Source organism: Ostrea edulis, chromosome 7 (assembly GCF_947568905.1).
Source record: "Ostrea edulis chromosome 7, xbOstEdul1.1, whole genome shotgun sequence".
NCBI classification, from domain to species: Eukaryota; Metazoa; Mollusca; class Bivalvia; order Ostreida; family Ostreidae; genus Ostrea; species Ostrea edulis.
Window position 1 is genome coordinate 85590674 of NC_079170.1, and position 24854 is coordinate 85615527.

Consider the following 24854-nt stretch of genomic DNA (forward strand, 5'->3'; position numbering starts at 1 on the left):
TTTGTCTAAAACGCGAATATAGCGAAACTTTTCACTGCGATTTTTTCCCCTTTACAGTAGTTATATAAGTGACAAATGTACAAAGCAAAGAGTTCAAATTTGTATCTGCATAGTTTATATCTAACTAGTAGCAATTGTACAAAACAAAGAGTTGAATTTCTAACTCAGTATTTCGTTCGTACTGAAGAAGTAGCTGATCTATATTCACAATCATTAATTTAAAAAAATGATACAGAGTGGAAAATCCGAATTTTGAAACAGCCCTGACAAATTATACAAATCCAATTCTATGCCAATGCACACTCTATTTTCCCATTGTTGATTGGAAAGAAAGTTTTATCTGTTGAAATTATACAACATAAGCATAGTCATGTTATGATATTCGCTAAACGTATACATGTATGTACATATTAAGAACAAACAGTGTTCCCTCGATATATTGCCAACTTTTGCTCAAAACCAATTTGGACAACAAAGTGGGGTGACAATATAACGAATTCACAATTTACAGACAATTCACCGAGTAGTCAAACGAAATTCAACACCATAAATTAAAGTTATTTGGACCATTCTGTATCAACATTTAGATTATTTTCAGTTTAATTCAGCAATTATTAGTAATTAACCTGATCACCTGAATACCTTGTCCCGACTGTCACACTTCACTGCGCCGCTACTGATGAACAGGTGTGATTACTGATGGGTGTTAGGTACTTGGCATTATTATCAAGGATAAACCCTATAAAATTTAACCATTTGTTCGTGAAAGTCAAGTGGTATATGGCATTATTAGGGGTTGGTATTATAACGAGTGTGTTAACATTGGAGAAAATCTATTCTTTGGGATTTTCAGGCAATAAGCGGGGGTGGTATTATAACGGGGGCACTATATCGAGGGAGTACTGTATTTCCATTGTGATAATAAGATATAGGATAAAGGTACATATATAGAACATATACCCACTGTGATATCAAGATTCAGAATAAAGGTACACATATAAAACATATACACACTGTGATATCAAGATACAGAATAAAGGTACACATATAGAACATATACACACTGTGATATCAAGATATAGGATAAAGGCACAGATATAGAACATATACACACTGTGATATCAAGATATAGGATAAAGGCACACATATGCACACTGTGATATCAAGATATAGGATAAAGGTACATATATAGAACATATACACACTGTGATATCAAGATATAGAATAAAGGTACACAGATAGAACATATACACACTGTGATATCAAGATACAGAATAAAGGTACACATATAGAACATATACACACTGTGATATCAAGATATAGGATAAAGGTACATATATAGAACATATACCCACTGTGATATCAAGATTCAGGATAAAGGTACATATATAGAACATATACACACTGTGATATCAAGATATAGGATAAAGGTACACATATAGAACATATACACACTGTGATATCAAGATATAGGATAAAGGTACATATATAGAACATATACCCACTGTGATATCAAGATTCAGGATAAAGGTACATATATAGAACATATACACACTGTGATATTTAGACATAGGATAAAGGTGCACATATAGAACATATACACACTGTGATATCAAGATATAGGATAAAGGTGCACATATAGAACATATACACACTGTGATATCAAGATATAGGATAAAGGTACACATATAGAACATATACACACTGTGATATCAAGATATAGGATAAAGGTACATATATAGAACATATAACTATTGTGATATCAAGATACAGAATAAAGGTACACATATAGAACATATACACACTGTGATATCAAGATATAGGATAAAGGTACACATATAGAACATATACACACTGTGATATCAAGATATAGGATAAAGGTACATATATAGAACATATACCCACTGTGATATCAAGATTCAGGATAAAGGTACATATATAGAACATATACACACTGTGATATTTAGATATAGGATAAAGGTACACATATAGAACATATACACACTGTGATATCAAGATATAGGATAAAGATACATATAAAGAACATATACACACTGTGATATTTAGACATAGGATAAAGGTGCACATATAGAACATATACACACTGTGATATCAAGATATAGGATAAAGGTGCACATATAGAACATATACACACTGTGATATCAAGATATAGGATAAAGGTGCACATATAGAACATATACACACTGTGATATCAAGATATAGGATAAAGGTACACATATAGAACATATACACACTGTGATATCAAGATATAGGATAAAGGTACATATATAGAACATATACCCACTGTGATATCAAGATTCAGGATAAAGGTACACATATAGAACATATACACACTGTGATATCAAGATATAGGATAAAGGTACATATATAGAACATATACCCACTGTGATATCAAGATTCAGGATAAAGGTACATATATAGAACATATACACACTGTGATATTTAGACATAGGATAAAGGTGCACATATAGAACATATACACACTGTGATATCAAGATATAGGATAAACGTACACATATAGAACATATACACACTGTGATATCAAGATATAGGATAAAGGTACATATATAGAACATATACCCACTGTGATATCAAGATTCAGGATAAAGGTACATATATAGAACATATACCCACTGTGATATCAAGATTCAGAATAAAGGTACACATATAGAACATATACACACTGTGATATCAATATACCGAATAAAGGTACACATATAGAACATATACACACTGTGATATCAAGATATAGGATAAAGGTACATATATAGAACATATACACACTGTGATATCAAGATACAGGATAAAGGTGCACATATAGAACATATACAAACTGTGATATCAAGATATAGGATAAAGGCACACATATAGAACATATACACACTGTGATATCAAGATATAGGATAAAGATACATATAAAGAACATATACACACTGTGATATTTAGACATAGGATAAAGGTGCACATATAGAACATATACACACTGTGATATCAAGATATAGGATAAAGGTGCACATATAGAACATATACCCACTGTGATATCAAGATACAGAATAAAGGTACACATATAGAACATATACATACTATGATATCTAGACATAGGATAAAGGTGCACATATACACATTGTAATATCAAGATATTGGATAAAGGTATATACATACTCACTGCAGCAATATGTCTATGGTAATTACGTTAGAAAAGTTTAGCAGGATGCACTTGAGGTTATGAGAGCGTTTCATTAGTTTGAAGTAAAATTATGTATATTAGCGTTTAGTGGAAATCAGACAGACCTTAGTTTTTCATTGATTTTGATCAGTGACCTATATTGTTTTGGGACAGATGATGTAATTAGCATATCAGTATAGTTTATCAAGAAAACTGTCCTCGTTTTCACAATTTAATTTTCAGACTACTGTCAATATTGATTTCTTTAAATGTTGGTGGTACACAATGATTTGTCCTACCTATACTACATTCCAAAAGCTTCACAAAACCCCTTAAAAAATACATTGTTGGATTTAGTAAATGTAAGGTGAAGATAACGAACAGTGATCAATCTCATAACTCCTACAAGCAATACAAAATAGATAGTTGGGCAAACACGGACCCCTGGACACACCAGAGGTGGGATCAGGTGCCTAGGAGGAGTAAGCATCCCCTGTTCTACAAAGCCCCTATCCTTGCTCCTTACAAACTATGAACTGCTTTGAAAGAGAAACATGAAACTATTATACTACAACACATGCGAGAAGTGGTGTGAATCAATTGTGCATTATTTTAAAAAAAATCCAGATAACTTTATAAAATTTTGAAATAAAATTTTCCCAAAATCAACAGCACGAAAATGCATGTTTTTCCAGCGCTCCTCACGAATATATCTAACGACGAATTAAAAGACTTGGCTTTTTGACATCATAAACAGCTGCTTCTTCAAGAAATTTCATATCTTGTTATCAGTCATTAAAAAAAATACTTTGTTAAACACCACTATGACTCTATGCATAAGTACTCTGAAGGTGATATAAAAAGATGCTGGGGTTCCTCAATGACGGTATCCACGTGGTTTGTAGAGAACAAGTCTTCCAACAGTCTGATGGAATTCCCATGGACATGAATTGCGCTACTTAAGTAGCCGACATGTTTTCATATTTCATGAGGCAGACAACATACAAAAAATCTTGTGGTCTTCAACTCAACATCTACATCTATTGACGACATTTCATTTATTAGCAAAAATCATTTTCATTCATCTTGATTCGATATATTCCAGTGAACTTGAAATTAAAGACACCACAGAGTCTCCCATATTTGGTATTTTCTTGAATGTAGAGGGGGTGGGTGGGGGTGGGGGTGTGGGGGGGGGGTGCCTGTACGTGCCTGAGTATTAGTTATAAGTATCACTAGTCCACAGGCTTTATCGGTCACCTGAGTACTAGTTATAAGTATCACTAGTCCACAGGCTTTATCGGTCACCTGAGTACTAGTTATAAGTAACACTAGTCCACAGGCTTTATCAGTCACCTGAGAATTAGTTATAAGTATCACTAGTCCACAGGCTTTATCAGTCACCTGAGTATTAGTTATAAGTATCACTAGTCCACAGGCCTTATCAGTCACCTGAGTATTAGTTATAAGTATCACTAGTCCACAGGCTTTATCAGTCACCTGAGTATTAGTTATAAGTATCACTAGTCCACAGGCTTTATCGGTCACCTGAGTACTAGTTAAAAGTATCACTAGTCCACAAGCTTTATCAGTCACCTGAGTACTAGTTAAAAGTATCACTAGTCCACAAGCTTTATCAGTCACCTGAGTACTAGTTTAAAGTAACACTAGTCCACAGGCTTTATCAGTCACCTGAGAATTAGTTTAAGTATCACTAGTCCACAGGCTTTATCAGTCACCTGAGTATTAGTTATAAGTATCACTAGTCCACAGGCTTTATCGGTCACCTGAGTACTAGTTATAAGTATCACTAGTCTACAGGCTTTATCGGTCACCTGAGTACTAGTTAAAAGTATCACTAGTCCACAGGCTTTATCAGTCACCTGAGTACTAGTTAAAAGTATCACTAGTCCACGGGATTGATCGGTCATCTGAGTATAAGTTATGATTATCACTATTCCACGGGCTTTATCAGTCACCTGAGTATTAATTATAAGTATCACTATGAAATCTAGAAAAAAAATCCTGTTTGAATAAGTTAATATTCAACAAAATGACATGTACAATTGTTAAGAACACATGAAAGGTGAAGATAACGAACAGTGATCAATCTCATAACTCCTATAAAGGTGAAGATAACGAACAGTGATCAATCTCATAACTCCTATAAAGGTGAAGATAACGAACAGTGATCAATCTCATCACTCCTATAAAGGTGAAGATAACGAACAGTGATCAATCTCAAAACTCCTATAAAGGTGAAGATAACGAACAGTGATCAATCTCATAACTCCTATAAAGGTGAAGATAACGAACAGTGATCAATCTCATAACTCCTATAAAGGTGAAGGTAACGAACAGTGATCAATCTCATAACTCCTATAAAGGTGAAGATAACGAACAGTGATCAATCTCAAAACTCCTATAAAGGTGAAGAAAACGAACAGTGATCAATCTCATAACTCCTATAAAGGTGAAGATAAAGAACAGTGATCAATCTCATAACTCCTATAAAGGTGAAGATAACGAACAGTGATCAATCTCATAACTCCTATAAAGGTGAAGATAACGAACAGTGATCAATCTCATAACTCCTATAAAGGTGAAGATAACGAACAGTGATCAATCTCATAACTCCTATAAAGGTGAAGATAAAGAACAGTGATCAATCTCATAACTCCTATAAAGGTGAAGATAACGAACAGTGATCAATCTCATAACTCCTATAAAGGTGAAGATAACGAACAGTGATCAATCTCATAACTCCTATAAAGGTGAAGATAACGAACAGTGATCAATCTCAAAACTCCTATAAAGGTGAAGATAACGAACAGTGATCAATCTCATCACTCCTATAAAGGTGAAGATAACGAACAGTGATCAATCTCATAACTCCTATAAAGGTGAAGATAAAGAACAGTGATCAATCTCAAAACTCCTATAAAGGTGAAGATAACGAACAGTGATCAATCTCATAACTCCTATAAAGGTGAAGATAACGAACAGTGATCAATCTCATAACTCCTATAAAGGTGAAGATAACAGTGATCAATCTCAAAACTCCTATAAAGGTGAAGATAACAGTGATCAATCTCATAACTCCTATAAAGGTGAAGATAACAGTGATCAATCTCATAACTCCTATAAAGGTGAAGATAACGAACAGTGATCAATCTCATAACTCCTATAAAGGTGAAGATAACGAACAGTGATCAATCTCATAACTCCTATAAAGGTGAAGATAACGAACAGTGATCAATCTCATAACTCCTATAAAGGTGAAGATAACGAACAGTGATCAATCTCATAACTCCTATAAAGGTGAAGATAACGAACAGTGATCAATCTCATAACTCCTATAAAGGTGAAGATAACAGTGATCAATCTCATAACTCCTATAAAGGTGAAGATAACAGTGATCAATCTCATAACTCCTATAAAGGTGAAGATAACAGTGATCAATCTCATAACTCCTATAAAGGTGAAGATAACAGTGATCAATCTCATAACTCCTATAAAGGTGAAGATAACAGTGATCAATCTCACAACTCCTATAAAGGTGAAGATAACAGTGATCAATCTCAAAACTCCTATAAAGGTGAAGATAACAGTGATCAATCTCAAAACTCCTATAAAGGTGAAGATAACGAACAGTGATCAATCTCATAACTCCTATAAAGGTGAAGATAACGAACAGTGATCAATCTCATAACTCCTATAAAGGTGAAGATAACGAACAGTGATCAATCTCAAAACTCCTATAAAGGTGAAGATAACGAACAGTGATCAATCTCATAACTCCTATAAAGGTGAAGATAACGAACAGTGATCAATCTCATAACTCCTATAAAGGTGAAGATAACGAACAGTGATCAATCTCATAACTCCTATAAAGGTGAAGATAACGAACAGTGATCAATCTCATAACTCCTATAAAGGTGAAGATAACGAACAGTGATCAATCTCATAACTCCTATAAAGGTGAAGATAACGAACAGTGATCAATCTCATAACTCCTATAAAGGTGAAGATAACAGTGATCAATCTCATAACTCCTATAAAGGTGAAGATAACGAACAGTGATCAATCTCAAAACTCCTATAAAGGTGAAGATAACGAACAGTGATCAATCTCATAACTCCTATAAAGGTGAAGATAACGAACAGTGATCAATCTCATAACTCCTATAAAGGTGAAGATAACGAACAGTGATCAATCTCATAACTCCTATAAAGGTGAAGATAACGAACAGTGATCAATCTCAAAACTCCTATAAAGGTGAAGATAACGAACAGTGATCAATCTCAAAACTCCTATAAAGGTGAAGATAACGAACAGTGATCAATCTCATAACTCCTATAAAGGTGAAGATAACGAACAGTGATCAATCTCAAAACTCCTATAAAGGTGAAGATAACGAACAGTGATCAATCTCAAAACTCCTATAAAGGTGAAGATAACAGTGATCAATCTCATAACTCCTATAAAGGTGAAGATAACGAACAGTGATCAATCTCAAAACTCCTATAAAGGTGAAGATAACGAACAGTGATCAATCTCAAAACTCCTATAAAGGTGAAGATAACAGTGATCAATCTCATAACTCCTATAAAGGTGAAGATAACGAACAGTGATCAATCTCATAACTCCTATAAAGGTGAAGATAACGAACAGTGATCAATCTCAAAACTCCTATAAAGGTGAAGATAACGAACAGTGATCAATCTCAAAACTCCTATAAAGGTGAAGATAACGAACAGTGATCAATCTCAAAACTCCTATAAAGGTGAAGATAACGAACAGTGATCAATCTCAAAACTCCTATAAAGGTGAAGATAACAGTGATCAATCTCATAACTCCTATAAAGGTGAAGATAACGAACAGTGATCAATCTCAAAACTCCTATAAAGGTGAAGATAACGAACAGTGATCAATCTCAAAACTCCTATAAAGGTGAAGATAACGAACAGTGATCAATCTCAAAACTCCTATAAAGGTGAAGATAACGAACAGTGATCAATCTCAAAACTCCTATAAAGGTGAAGATAACGAACAGTGATCAATCTCAAAACTCCTATAAAGGTGAAGATAACAGTGATCAATCTCATAACTCCTATAAAGGTGAAGATAACGAACAGTGATCAATCTCAAAACTCCTATAAAGGTGAAGATAACGAACAGTGATCAATCTCAAAACTCCTATAAAGGTGAAGATAACGAACAGTGATCAATCTCAAAACTCCTATAAAGGTGAAGATAACGAACAGTGATCAATCTCAAAACTCCTATAAAGGTGAAGATAACGAACAGTGATCAATCTCATAACTCCTATAAAGGTGAAGATAACAGTGATCAATCTCAAAACTCCTATAAAGGTGAAGATAACGAACAGTGATAAATCTCATAACTCCTATAAAGGTGAAGATAACGAACAGTGATAAATCTTATAACTCCTATAAAGGTGAAGATAACGAACAGTGATCAACCTTATAACTCCTATAAAGGTGAAGATAACGAACAGTGATCAATCTCAAAACTCCTATAAAGGTGAAGATAACGAACATTGATCAATCTCATAACTCCTATAAAGGTGAAGATAACGAACAGTGATCAATCTCAAAACTCCTATAAAGGTGAAGATAACGAACAGTGATCAATCTCATAACTCCTATAAAGGTGAAGATAACAGTGATCAATCTCATAACTCCTATAAAGGTGAAGATAACGAACAGTGATCAATCTCATAACTCCTATAAAGGTGAAGATAACAGTGATCAATCTCATAACTCCTATAAAGGTGAAGATAACGAACAGTGATCAATCTCAAAACTCCTATAAAGGTGAAGATAACGAACAGTGATCAATCTCAAAACTCCTATAAAGGTGAAGATAACGAACAGTGATCAATCTCAAAACTCCTATAAAGGTGAAGATAACGAACAGTGATCAATCTCATAACTCCTATAAAGGTGAAGATAACAGTGATCAATCTCATAACTCCTATAAAGGTGAAGATAACGAACAGTGATCAATCTCATAACTCCTATAAAGGTGAAGATAACGAACAGTGATCAATCTCATAACTCCTATAAAGGTGAAGATAACGAACAGTGATCAATCTCAAAACTCCCATAAGCAATACAAAATCTTCGTTAAAACTACCATAGAGTTTACAAAATGCTCACTTTAAACGAGACTGTTGAAACATCTGTAACATCACCTTGTTTGTCAGTAGTTGTATTGGCAATCTAGATCGTTATAATGAACATAGAATTTTCGGAATGCTGACTTTAAATGAGACTGTTGAAACCCCTGCACTATCAACTCGTTTGTCAGTAGCGTGCCTCGTCTCTATATCAGTAAGGTATTCCCGAACACTCCCACCAACTCCTCCTCCTTAAAACTTAATTTCATGAATGTTGAAAATAATGATAGTCAGTGTATGAAAATCGATGTCGGATGACATAAACTTAAGGATATGCGGGACGATGATCACGTGATGGTTGCGAATTTATTATAAATTTAGAACCGGACGCAGCATAGTTAAAGCTTCCCGAGAAAAATCACAATGCTGTACAGACACACTATATGACGTCATAATAGAAAAAGTACGTCACGACGTTGTATCGCGGGAAAAATGTCATATTTTGTCGTAATTTGCTACCGCTGTCAAGTGGCATGTGTAAATCTGTTGGTTGAATTCTTGTCAAATGATAATTTTCATTTTATTTCATAGTGATTACAAGTCTCTTTTTCATATATACAATGCATATATTATATATATGTATAGTATGCGCCACAGTAATTTTGATAGTATAGCCTACAAGTCACCGAAATCGCTCTTACATTCACATGCAATTTGCATATCTAGGCATTTACAAAAAGAAAGTCAACCGTCTGTAAACAATGACTCAGTATAAGATGATCGTTTGTTGATATTTACTATAGTAGTGTGAAACTAGAACTGGACACACATTTCTCCGAATCTTGCTTGGGAAACGTATGAACTATTCTGGTGCTTTTATAATCGATCCTTGTTTGCGAAAAATACACCCCCTCCCCCCTTATGACGACAATCGTTACTTTTGGTCAAATATTAACGTCCATACTAGGAATGTTTAATTTTTGCAAGCATTTTCATGTAAATATAAGTACGTTTTATCTCTAAAACTATTTCATATTCCAAATTATTTTTACTAACTTTACGAAACACTGCTGCGGAAATGGTAACTAATGTAAAAATTATGAATCACGTCGGAATGTATGCGAGAAGCAGACGTGTGAAAAAGAAAAAGGTGCAAAGTCACAACATGTGCGATACATAAATACCTTGAAAAATAGCATGGAGACGATCGAGTCAAGCGACATTAGCTACCATGGCCGCGGAAATAATGTTGATATTGTAAAGGAGTAGTAGCTCATATTGACGTTACCTAGACCTAACCCGTGGTTTGAAAGAAGACGTATTGTTTAGAGCTAGACTAGACGTTTTGTTCGAAGCAATGTTTAATATATACATGTATATTTAAAAAAAAAAAAAATTCTAATTTGTTTTCATAAATTCAATTTTTGTTCCATAATCATGAAAATTCTAAATATTTCAATAGGTTCAAAACAAATATAGTTTCTAACAATGTATTCCAAAACAGGCACGAGGAATTACGCTGCCCCCCCCCCCCCCCCCAGGAATTACGCTGCCCCCCCCCCCCCCCCCCCAGGAATTACGCTGCCCCCCCCCCGTCTTTGACAATGAGCTTTTTTTTTAATTTTGTACTTCAAATAAAATAAATTGAGACTGTTTCATCCCCCATTACTTTAAACAGTAGTTGTACATGAAAAGAATATAAGCTTGAAAGTTATTAATAACAAATATTTCGCCAAGCCTAACCCCTAGTGAACATATCAATGTATAACTTCAAGGACGCCTACCTCAAAATCAAGATTAGCTTCACCCCTTCATATTTCTTCAGGAAGTTAGGTATATGAATAGCTTTAAATTGCAGTGTTTGCAAAAAAATTCATTGACAAGTTTTTGAGCAGTGCTTCATTTAGTATCTGGACTACCTTGTTTTTGAGTACCAATTTCCATCCCAAATCCTTAAATTTTCATAATTTCTTATTATATGGTTATGTTTAAGCATGCTATTATTATATATTTTATATTTTGCATATATTCTAAAGATTATTGTAAAAGATATAGATAAAAATTCCATCAAATTATTTTTTTGAATTGAAAATCGGAATGATCTTGTAAAATTCACAATTTTCGAAAAGGGAGGTAATTCAAAGCTTATTATTTCCCTTGTATACCTAGAAAGTGGCCATGAAATTTATACATATTGTACAGGACATCCCGATGGTGCTTCATGAAAAAAAGAAAAATTATTCATTGACGAGTTATTTTTGGCCACATCGTCCCGCATGTCCTTAAAAGAATTTTCAACACCCCCTTTCTCCTCCTAACTATTTGAATTTTAAACAAAATTCTGGCAAATTGTTCATTTGCTCTTTCCTGATTTTTCCCGGATGCATTTGAATGAATAACTTTGTTAGATAATTAATGCCCAGTTTGATCTCATGGTAGATATTCACATACATTAATTAATGCCAATCCACGCTCTCCCTTCGCCCATTGTTGAACGTAAGTACGTATTAATTTTGCTTGTCGTTGAACTAAAAAGGATCTTTTTCTTTCGCAACTGGTAACGGGTAAGGTGCAGCCGATGATGAAGATTGGGATAAATGTCTCCATCGAGTTGCATTTCACCATGCTGTCGTACTTGGAATCAACTAAATATACGGCTGACCATTTCCTTTTCCAAGCGCTGGCCTGGTCTCTGAGAGACGTAGGCGACTGCATGTCATTTCCCTACATAAAATGTAGATTTTTTTCCACAATTCCTCTGAGGTAACAATTACACTAATCAAGTGTTTGGGTAGGAGTAAATACCTCGCGAAACGGAAAAAAATGAAGAGAAACCTACGCAAAAGTAATTTTGTTTCCGTAAAAATACAAATACCGTCAGGGATTTCTCTCTCACCAAACTCAAGGGGGTTAAAACCTCCTCTTGATCCGCCAGTGATTATAAATGAATCTGAAAATGAAATAGAAGTTAGGTATTCCACTGACTGTTTCTTATAAATGGATCTTACGCATCGGTTTGTATCTTGCTTACAATGTTTTCCTAACAAATGATACTGCGATCTTGACCTTTGACCTTGAAAAACAGTATGCATCTTTCTCTCATCATGGTGATCAACTATAGTAAGTTGTAATATCCTGGAGCTTACGGTTCGGCTTGTATCTTGCCCACAAGGGTTTCCTACTAGGTTTTCCTACTAAGTGATACTAAGACCTTGACCTTTGATCTTGAAAAACAATAGGTTTCTTCCTCTTATCATGGTGATCACATGTACCAAGTTGTAAAGTCCTGGGGCTTACGGTTCGGTCTTCTATCCATACGGTCCGGACAGGCAGACGCACGACGCTATACCATAATATTAATTTTATTAATATTAATTCATATTAATATTAGTCTTCGACGGGCGTATAAAAATGTCTTTTCAAGATCGCAATGTGATATTGACTGATTGATTGTATTTTGTTTAACGACCCACTCGATAATTTTTCACTCATATGGAGACGTCACCGTTGCCGGTGAAGGGCTGCAAAACAATATTTTTTGAGAAACACGTTGACACACTTTATAACGTTAGCATAAAAAAAAACTATTCTGAAATTCCCCCTGTCATGCAACTGTAAGATCCTATAGTGTGAATTGCACTGAGGCACATTTCTGTACAACACAGTGATTTTTCTCAGTAAGTCTCAACTACCTTACATACTTCATACAAATTACAGGCGCGTAGCTGCCTATACGCAAGTACGCAACTGCGTACACATTATTTGCTAGAAAAAGAAAAAAAAAAGAAAAATTATTTTTACATTTTTATGTCATTGCCGTAAGTGTAACTTTGCGCTATGTATTTCCGATTTATGATTAACTCCAATCATCATGTCTATTCAATCCAATTTAAAAAAAAAAGCTTCTTGAATTTCAAATCTCTAAAAAGCCGAATTTAATGTTAAAGTCATAATTAATCAATAAAACGATGCTTCTTGTACTTACTAATATCGATTTTATGAGTTCTTTAATAACATAAACAGCCTCATGAAAACATTTTAACAAACAGTCGAGCTGTTTTGAGTGACGTGACTCGTTCGCTCAAATGACAGCGAAAATTCGGTTGACTACAATTGTGTGCTTATGTTATCAAATTTCGGAGTGATATTTTCTTTTAATCGATATTAGTTAGTACAAAAAGCATCGTTTTATTGATTAATTATGACTTTAACATTAAATTCGGTTCGCAACTATTTAAAAATCGGCCCGAGAATGCCGCGGCGAATTTCCAGTTTACGTGATGGCGCCGGTTCTGACGTTTTCCTGGCACGGTAAATATCAAAACCATAAAAAAGCCAGGAAAACGTCAGATATTTCGGACTAGTACTTTGAGTGTATTTTATCATACCAGAATTATTACAGGTCTGTGTTGTACACGTATCCATAATTCCCTTATTAATACCTGGTCCAGCAAATGTCGAATCGATTTTAATGTACACCATTTATGTACATTAAGTAGACGGATTTGGAATATCCTTTGTTATTAGCAATATATACCATGTGTGTCCATACTCTACTCATACACCTGTCGGCAACAACTAAAAAATAAATCAATCCATCTTCTATAAAACATGGTATGATAAAGGAATAAAAAATGTACATGATCTACTTGACGAAAAAGGAGAAATTATAAATTTTAAAATATTTAAAGACAGATTTAACCTACAAATGAATTTTTTAACATATATGGGTATAACACAAGTAGTAGCCACAGATATGAAAAAGTATAACTTTACAAATAAAGCATCTGTGCAAAAACCCCTTATTCCCTTGAATATCAAACTATTTGTTTTAACAAAGAAAGGGTCGAAACCTATGTATGATACTCTCAATAAATCAGATGCTATACCCACAGGAAAAAAGAAATGGAGTAGATATTTCATTACCTCTGATAACCAATGGAAGGCAATCTTTTACCTGCCATTCTTGACTACATTGGATTCTAAATTATTATGGTTTCAATACAGAGTTAACCACCACATTTTAACTACTAATAGCTATATGTACAAATTAGGTAGAGTAGATTCTAAACTATGTACCTTTTGTGATAGGAAAGACGAAACAATTTACCATTTACTTTGGGATTGTCCAAAAGTACAACAATTATTATCAGAATTTATCAGATATTGCAATTCAAAGGAGATTGAAATAGAATTTGATGTCAAAACTTTTATATTTGGTGATACAAAACAAAAACATTTCAGGTCATACAATGCATTACTTATAATAATCAATATATATATATATAGGAATAGATGTCAAAAAAATCAGCTAACACTTAAAGCCCTTATAAATGATTGGAAACAATTGTATCAAATCAACCTGGATAGTTATAAGGAAAGAAATGAATTAGATAAATTTAAAATGGACTGGGAAAAATGGTCTCCATTAGTCAATTGACTCCCTCCTCCCTCTCTCTCTTCTTTCTCTCATAAAAAGAAAATGAACATTATAATATATATATGTACGTTTAAATATATTCATATTCTTTTGTATCTACTTTTGTGCAAATGTATGTCGATTGAGTGAAATAAAAAAAAATAATAAATAAATAAATAAATAAATCAACGCAGTTCGTAAAGCAAGTGTCAATTTAACATTTGGTGATTTGGTAATATCAAGCTTCCTAAAACAAATCTGTGATTCTTTTTCTGTCTTGTTTGAATTCGTTTGTTTCGAAAATTGACTGCCAAAAAACCCGTTGTATACTCAAAAAAATTGGTGATTGTAATCAATAAAACCCAGGAGCTTCCGGGGGCTTCGCCCCCTGGGTCCCCACCAGGGCTTCGCCCTGGACCCACTGGGGGCCTCAAGGCGGTCCCCGGACTCCCTGCCTTACTTTGCGTACACTTCATTTTCTGTCTGGCTACGCGCCTGAATTAATAGGCATGCACTCGATAGAAGCTGACATCAGTTTAATTGATAGAATTGCTTCAGTCTACTTGAGAGACCTTGACATAAATTTGCGTGATAGAACGTAGTGCAAGTTTTATTTTATTAGATCCCTATAGGCTGACATCAGTTTACTTGATAGAATCCGACATCAGTTTACTCGATAGAACCCGACATCAGTTTACTTGATAAAGATTAAAACCAGTTTACTTGATATAACCTGACCACTTTTCTTGATAGAACTTTACGTCACTGTGCCCAAGAGAACTTGTTAACCATTCAGTGTAGCGAAGAATTCGAGGAAATTAGCGTGGTTTCGCCCCCTTTTCACTTTGAATATTTTAACTATGAACATGTTACCCTAGAACCTCCATTAGTTAAAACAAACTACACGCACCGTGTAAACAATTAGCACGACTATCACAGGTATTCCATGTTTATTGTATGTTTTAATGTACAGATTTATTAATGTACAGATTTTATTTCAAGCCTCCGAAATAAGCTATTTATTTTCTTACATAATGCTCTTTTCATGAGGAATGATTAATGTAAGAATAAAGATCCCCTCACTCTCGCAAGTCTGCCTTAGAAAGTTGTAATCCCACCCCCAGTCTACGCTTTTCAACCTTATAAAAATCTAAAAACATCCATTACATCCCTAAGTTCTGCTAAAATCGTGCATGAAATTTATCGCATTATCTCAGAAAACGACAAAAATTACTTGTTTTCTTTTTTTAAATTTTTCGACCTGAATCCGTGTTTACTGACAGACATTTCTGCTTATCACAACTATGTGGTTTTCTTATCCATAGATGCCTTCTATCATTACCATCAGAACATTTTTTCAGTCAATTAATTACAACTTTCTAAATTCCCAGACAGCGTATTAAGGAAAACCACTGTGTACAGTGCCATCAGTTTACGTCACGAAGCGGAAAATTCGGTCGAAATCAGACTCCGGTTGTTTCTTATCTCAGCAACTGCATACAGCCTACCCTCCGACGAGAATACGTACCTTGTGTTATCATTTTATGACATCTTGTGTATAAACGCATCGGCTTAACAGTGGACTATTCACTAAACCAAAGTTGTTAGTACAGTAAAACTCTGATATAGCGAATTTCTGCGGACACTCTGTAAAAATTCACTATAAGCGTAATTCGCAATACGTTTATAGCGAATTCATAATTAAAATATAACGAATTCGTTATAAAACTGATTTGTTCTACATGTATATCAGTTGCATAAGAAAGCAGCAATCAACATACTTGAGTTTATATTGTCTCTAAGAGAAATTTAGCCTATGTATTTTCGAGAAGAAATATTGTTGTACAAGATATATACACACTGATTTATATATGATAATTTATCTTTCTAAGGGATTATTAAGTCACGCAAGAACATGTCGAAAGAAAAATATGAACAAAATTTCGTAATAAGCGATTGTTAAAATTCATGAGTTTAAAATGGAAAAAAAAACTCGTTATAAAAGGTGATTTTTACGTTAATTTTTAATTCAAGGGGAATAGGAATATACTTTGTTATATCCGTGTTCATTATAGACGCAGAATTTTATATAGAAAATATAAAGAATTTGCCGGGGAAATCGTTTTCACTTCGTTATAGCCGTAATTTCGCTATATCCGTGTTCGCTATATTCGAGTTTTACTGTACATAACACATGTAAAGTGGGAGCCTCGGTGGCCGAGTGGTTAGAGCATCGCGCTCAAAATCACACGGCCTCTCACCTCTGTCGGCGCGGGTTCGAATCCTGCTTGCGCCGGTAAGCGAGAAAGTTTACAAGTTTACTTTCGGAAGGTCGGTGGTCTCTCCCCAGGTGCATTGTATCTGGGTTCTCTCTTCCACCAACAAAAACTGGGCGCCACCATATAACTGAATTGAGTGTGGCGGAAAACATCAAAAATCAAATCAGATCATATAAAGTGAGTGGCAATTTTTATCAAGACTGATTCAAACACATAACATCTTGTAGTTCAAACAATGAACACGTCAGGGACATTTATCTAAATGGTTTTCATTGAGGTCTGGCTTTAAAATTGTTAATAAGAATAAAATCACTTTGACTGCGATGAAATGTTGAACATGACGAACAGTGATCAATCTCATAACGCCTATAACAGTGATCAATCTCACAACGCCTATAACAGTGATCAATCTCACAACGCCTATAACAGTGATCAATCTCACAACGCCTATAACAGTGATCAATCTCATAACGCCTATAACAGTGATCAATCTCACAACGCCTATAACAGTGATCAATCTCATAACGCCTGTAAGGAATACAAAATAGTTGGGCAAACACGGACCCCTGGACACACCAGAGGCGGGATCAGGTGCCTAGGAGGAGTAAGCATCCCCTGTCGACCGGTCACACCCGCCGTGAGCCCCATATCTTGATCAGGTAAACGGAGTAATCCGAAGTCAAAATCAGTGTGTATTATTTGGGTTTTAATTTCTAAGTTGCACTCATTAGGAAGAGTACTATCCTATAAACTCACGAAAAATTGAAGTTGTGTCAAGTCACAACAATACACGTATGTACTCTGTCTCAAACAATAGGAAGATTCACGGATTTACAACATTATAGGTAGATCATGGTAGTCATACCTACACATACAGAATGTAACAGATAAACACATTTCTCAAATTACATACTAGATAAATCCACAAGTACAGGAAACAGAAACACTGATAACAATACAAGTGTCCTGAAGGGGTGGTCATTCTCTGTTGACCGGACACATCTGCAGCTGTGTATATATACAATGAATGAAGCGAAATGTGCGTATAAGGAGAACATGAGAACATGGAGGATCTGTTTTGTTTTTAGCTCACATGAGCTAAAATTTAGCCTGTCTGATTACATTTTGTAGGGGTGCGTCCGTTCAGTTCGACATCTGCATGTCCGTTCGTAACCTTTTAACATTTTTGATTTATTCTACGCTTGGTGGGGTAAAGATAGTTCAATTTTGTGTAAAGCAAGTATGACGCCCTTTCTGAAGTGGAAATAAATAAGAACCAGGAAAACAATGGGACATCAATTAAAACTCTTCTTCTTGAAAACAATAGGCCCATTATCAATCTGCGAGCATTCCCAGGCAGTACAAATTTGTACAAACTGTGGTCCCCGGGGGTAGTAAACAATTTGCAAAAAATGTGCAGAAATTTCCCAGGCAGACAGAACACACAGCACAGATTGGTTCAGTTCTCTTAAACTTGATTATAACAGTAATCATTAACTTTGACCATCTGACGTTAGTACCAAAATGTTTACCTTGTAAACTTGACCTCGGAGTTTCACCTATTTTTACAAAACTATCCTCTTAACTGTTTAGGGTAGGGTTTTCATATTTTGTATATGAATTTCTTATGGCAAGATATTGTACTTCATACCATAATACTTGTTTTATCTTGATATTCTATCATGGTAATATAATGACCCTATGAGGCCAGCAATGGGCCACAATATGACGTCAAAATAAATGTTGTAAAAAATCTTTTAAAACTTATAATATCCGAACAACGTACAGGTCTACGAAGCGCACGTATATGCTGTATATTTATTAAATTTTAATTTTAGCAGAGTAGCTCCTCTAGTTAAATTTAAGACATCCGAGGTCAGGTCATGGTCAATGAAGCCAATTCTTTTATCAATTTTTGAAATTATGCATTTCACCTACAATCAATATGACTAAATCCATGCGTACATCTAGCATGCGTACATCAACATTATCAAATACGAATCAAATATTATGGAATATAAATCGAGATTTATATATCGAATATAAATAACAAGGTTACCAAATGTAAATAAATAACAAGATTATCGAATATAAATCAAAATTTTCGCATATAAATATTAAGATTATCGAATATAATTAAAATTTTCTCATATGAATAACAAGATTATCGAATATGATTAAAGAGTTTCGTATATAAATCAAGATTTGTATAATATTGCAACGTTTTACACACCGTAAGTGTATCTGTTCAATGTTGAATTTTTATATGCATACATACAGTAGTACATGCAACAAAATGTTGTCTGTATAATTGTCATTTGATAAAGCCAATTAAAGTACATGTACCAGAGTAAAACATATCTATGAGATACACATGCTATAGCTTAAATACCTTGTATACTGTTTTTAAAAATCATTTTAATTTAGATCATTTAAAAAAAAAGCAACATTTCACGTTTAGCTAGACGTAGGTTGTGTACATTGACGTCGCGTCATTGCGCGACAAAATCACATGGGACATTTATTTGGACATTAAGTATCTTTTCGTTTTCCTAAATGGACGCGGGATAAAATGAAATGTTGTATATTCTATATAGTAAATTTTATGTACTTTCTGTAAGTTATATTCATTAAAATATTCGCGTTGGAATAATGCTTAGAAATAAGACATAAAATAAGAGAATTGTTTGAAAAGCTCGGTATTTGTAGAATAAGGACATTTCACTGGACACCGATAAAATCAATCTACTTCGTGGATATACTCAGAATTATATAATACTGGCATACACAATGCTCCATGATATATGAACATTATAAATCTAACAAGGATAGTCAACTTCCCCCTGTATTAAACATGCTACTGGTCATGATGGTTTGCATTTGCAGTCTATCTACAAACACGGGACACCACTGTCTTTGATATTCTTAAGGTCGCTATATCAATTCGATGAACTGAATGTTTAAAGTAATTGGTTTATGGTTTTTAGATAAGGACGTCACAAGCATACACCAATTCTTACGTTATTTGGGACAAAATCAATCATTTTATTAATCTGTGGATAAAGCGTACGTTGATGTTTAAGACTTTAATAATCCACAAAATATACATTTGTGTAAACACAGCGGAAGCATTTTCTAATGCACGTATGAAAGTAACACCAGTACCGTGTGCGACGTGAAGGCCAATGTGACTCATGTGATCAATGTGGATCATGTGCCTTTTTTATTTTCAGAAGAAAATTTTTTGCGCGCTACCTGAATGGATATAAAGCAGAGAGCGACATTGAAATCCGGCGACAAAATCAAAAAATTTACACCCCTTTATGCATGTGCTAGTGACAATGAGAAAAACCAAATGATAGACTTGCTCTGAAAATGTCTATGTTAAGATGTTTGCCAGCTGTTCTCTGTTATACTCTTATGTTGCTATAAAACATTAGGTATGAAAGAGAGCAGATATGTGAAGTAAAGATTAACATGGAAACCCGAACAATTAGTCTATTAAAATTGAATACAGATGTGATGTGATTTTTGCAGTGCCTTATATACCTTGTTTAGACTCGCACATTCATGTATGCACGATAATAACTAAAATATCAATCTCAAAAGACATCAAAACATAAAATACTAATAAAAGTGAGGCTGACAAAATTATGTCTTGAAAGAGGTGAACCTCGACAAAATAAGGGGACAAATGATTTTCAAAACTATCAGAGCATGCCTTTTTCTAAGGAAATCAAAATATACATTCAACTGAAGAGTTTAAAGACACATCGAAATGAAGATTGCCAAACCATGATTCCTATATTTACAACGAACGACGCAACAGTTATACCAGTATGCAACATTCTTTACAATATGACTTGCATTCTGACAGGAAGTTGGTGATTTGTTTAAACTCCGGCCGGATAGCTAGATACACATAATTTATACCCCTCTTTCAAACTTTACAACTGCTAAATGTTTACGATTTCTTTTTTAAAGGGTACCTCCAGTCAAATTGTTTTTTATTGATCAATGTAATTGAATTATCTAACAATACTAGGAAATTCTGAACCTTGATATCTGCAATGGATTAGCAGATATTTGGAACTTAATCGAATATTAAATCAGAAGGTCTATTTATCAGGTGTGGAATGTCCTACGTAACAAATGTGTCCAGAAGCCTTCTCATTGAGATTAGCATCATAACCTCTGAATCAAATGAAATTGAAGTGATAAGAGAAAATGATGCCTGGTTTGACTTAGATGTCGAGGAAGATTTTACAGTCGAAGAATATTTCAGTGAAGATTAATTTGACCTATAGGATGAAGATGTCCCAGAAAACACTGATCATACACAAATGTAGTATTCTCCCCGGTCAATGTGAGCCTTACGCATCTGTTGTTGATGAAGATTTATCTGACAATGCAGAACTTGTCCTAGCAGGCAGAACACAAAGCACAGATTGGTTAGGAACAGTTCAGTTCTCTTTAAGATTGTAACATTACTAATCAGTAGCTTAAATTTGATTGTAACAGTGATAATCAGTAGCTTAAATTTGATTGTAACAGTGATAATCAGTAGCTTAAATTTGATTGTAACAGTACTAATCAGTAGTTTAAATTTGATTGTAACAGTGATAATCAGTAGCTTAAATTTGATTGTAACAGTGATAATCAGTAGCTTAAATTTGATTGTAACAGTGATAATCAGTAGCTTAAATTCGATTGTAACAGTGATAATCAGTAGCTTAAATTTGATTGTAACAGTACTAATCAGTAGCTTAAATTTGATTGTAACAGTGATAATCAGTAGCTTAAATTCCATTGTAACCGTGATAATCAGTAGCTTAAATTCCATTGTAACAGTGATAATCAGTAGCTTAAATTCCATTGTAACAGTGATAATCAGTAGCTTAAATTTGATTGTAACAGTGATAATCAGTAGCTTAAATTCCATTGTAACAGTGATAATCAGTAGCTTAAATTTGATTGTAACAGTACTAATCAGTAGCTTAAATTTGATTGTAACAGTGATAATCAGTAGCTTAAATTCCATTGTAACAGTGATAATCAGTAGCTTAAATTTGATTGTAACAGTGATAATCAGTAGCTTAAATTTGATTGTAACAGTGATAATCAGTAGCTTAAATTTGATTGTAACAGTACTAATCAGTAGTTTAATTTTGATTGTAACAGTGATAATCAGTAGTTTAATTTTGATTGTAACAGTGATAATCAGTAGTTTAATTTTGATTGTAACAGTGATAATCAGTAGCTTTGACTGCCTGCAGTGTGGATATACAGTGTGTATATGAATATTGTTTATAAATGTGTCTGAATGCATTATAAATATACATGTAGATAATAATTACTTCATTCCTCCACACCTCTGTCTTTTTAAACACTTCGGCATGTATTTTTTAGATATTTACAATTTCAACTGTTTTCTCCTATATAACACTATTACGTGTAATACGTATTTATCACTGTATAAATACCTATTCCGGGTGGGCTGTGCGTATGAACATGGACATGAAGAAGGTTATTGGTACTACTTTTACTAAGGAAAAACACATCTAGCAATCGCTCTCACTTACTAAAGAAGTCTCGACAATAAATGAAATCAACATCACAAAATGTATTTATGAGTTTATTTGTATCCAAACAGTGGACTTTCATCAATAATCAACAAAATTATTTCTGGTAAACAACGTCTTACTACACACGGGTAAACGCGTTATCGGCTATTTGGTTGTTATCGGACATTCGGTTCAATGAAGTATGTTTAGGAAACATAGGGTAAGTTCATACGTGGTTGACACATTCTATGCTGCGGTGATTGTAATACTAAATAGGTATATAATCACCCTTTCAATAGCCAAATCTTCACTTCAAGCAATTCCCATTTAAGAGATAAACAGTACCGAAAATGTATTCTGTAAAAATCTACCAAAAAAAAAAAAAAAAAAAAAAAAAAAAAACGCGGAACAGAAGACGGAACGGAACGGAAAATATTGTTTGCAATAATGTTGTGAGGAGGTCAGCATTTTGCAAAATATACGGTTTATCGTAGACAGAAATTACAGAGAGAGCGGGAAGTCATCCATAGAATCCACCGTTTTATATACTGCATACTGATGCATATGTATTTTAAAATCATTAACTCTCCAGTTCCCATGAAAAATATGAATAAAGAAAAATAAATCCTAATTAAAAAGACCTGAATTTTCAAATTTTATATCCAATGAATACCCCCCCCCCCACAAAAAAAAGCAACAACAACAACCCAACAACACTGTAAAAGATAAAATAATTATTTCAACAATTTCCCCCAAACATAGCTTTCTTAAATCGAACTTGTTTTTATTCGTAATTTAGTTCTACACCTGGTATAATACATGTGTGTATTCATGTATCACATCAAATTTGAAAGGGGGACGAGTCGGATGTGTATTTAAAAGGGTTTGCCTCATTTGGGATGAATTGATGTGAAAGTTCGTACATTTACTGATATCCTGCGGATTAGTGTTGAACACGAAGAGATACAGCGGTAAAGAAATACTGAAACAGAACCAATGAAAACTAAGGTGAAGTTTACGATCCATAGTATGAGAAATTAACAGATATGAAATAGCCAAAAGACTAACAGACAATTTGTGCTTGAATGGAATTAAAAGATCATCTCATTACCGGTATTAATCTAAATTAATCTAAATATTAATTAAGTATTTAGCTTAGAAATAAAGTGCTAGAAGTCCTTCCTATTTAGAATTGGAGTGCTGCGATCAAAAAGTCTCTGTTACTTAAAAAATAATATATCAAACACAAAATGTTTAACTTGCTGACATAATAAGATCACGAATTGTCGTTGTTATAGACATACCACACTCCCTGTTGTAAGTATACACATACATGGTATTAGGGGGGGGGGCATATAAAGTATGTGAGTTCTTTCCATTCTCTACCCATAGGTATCACTTCTCGCTAACACTTGTAAAACGCCTTTTAAATTCTAATACAAACGTATTTAACTTCTCTTACTCAATTTATGATGCAGAACTTTAAGATAAAATTGTTTTACACTTGTAAACAAATTCCCCAAATTTTTATTTTAATCATAACAAAGTATTTTCTTCCGATTGTTTTGGTGTTATCTTTAAGTTAGCTACATTAATCATTTTAATTCTTAAATTCTGTTCCGTTTTCCGTTCCGCGTTTTAGCAACACCATACTAGAGCGGTAAAGAATTGCATTTATTCAAGAGGGAGTATTCATTTGCATTAGATAATCCTTTAGAAAATGGTAGATCGAAATAAACTTACAGTAAGAGAACAGTAGAGTTTATCGAAAACATCGAGTGGGATGAAAACAATCATGTTATCACGGCAACAACGTAAATGTTATCGGAAACTTCGGGTTTTCAGTATTTACGTTATCGGAAATAAGGTTTTCATCGTGTTTCAAAATACCTTATACAGCATTACCAAGACATTAAATTGGTGTTTTAGTGATAGAAAATTCTTGAAACTCGTGTTGTTAAGTGTCCGGAATGAAGTAATAGAGACTTATAATTAAAGTAAATTTGATTGATTGATTGTACATTGTAACTGTTTAACGTCCCTCTTGAAAATGTTTTACTTATATGGAGACGTCACCGGGCTGCAAAATTTAGGCCTATACTCGGCGCTTACTGCCTTTTGAGCACGAAGGAATCTTTAACGTGCCACATCGGCTGTGACACGGGACCGCGGTTTAAGCGGTCTCATCCGGAGGACTGCACCATTTAGTCGCCCCTTACGACAAGCAGGGGGTACTGAGAATCTACTTTAACCCGGATG

General features: G+C 34.1%; 1 protein-coding gene across 1 annotated transcript in view; it reads left to right on the forward strand.

Annotated features, from left to right (window-relative positions):
- Positions 1–24854, forward strand: part of LOC125653998 (serine/threonine-protein phosphatase 6 regulatory ankyrin repeat subunit B-like) — a 1068599-nt gene that overhangs the window by 382552 nt on the left and 661193 nt on the right. The gene's annotated exons all lie outside the window — the stretch shown is intronic.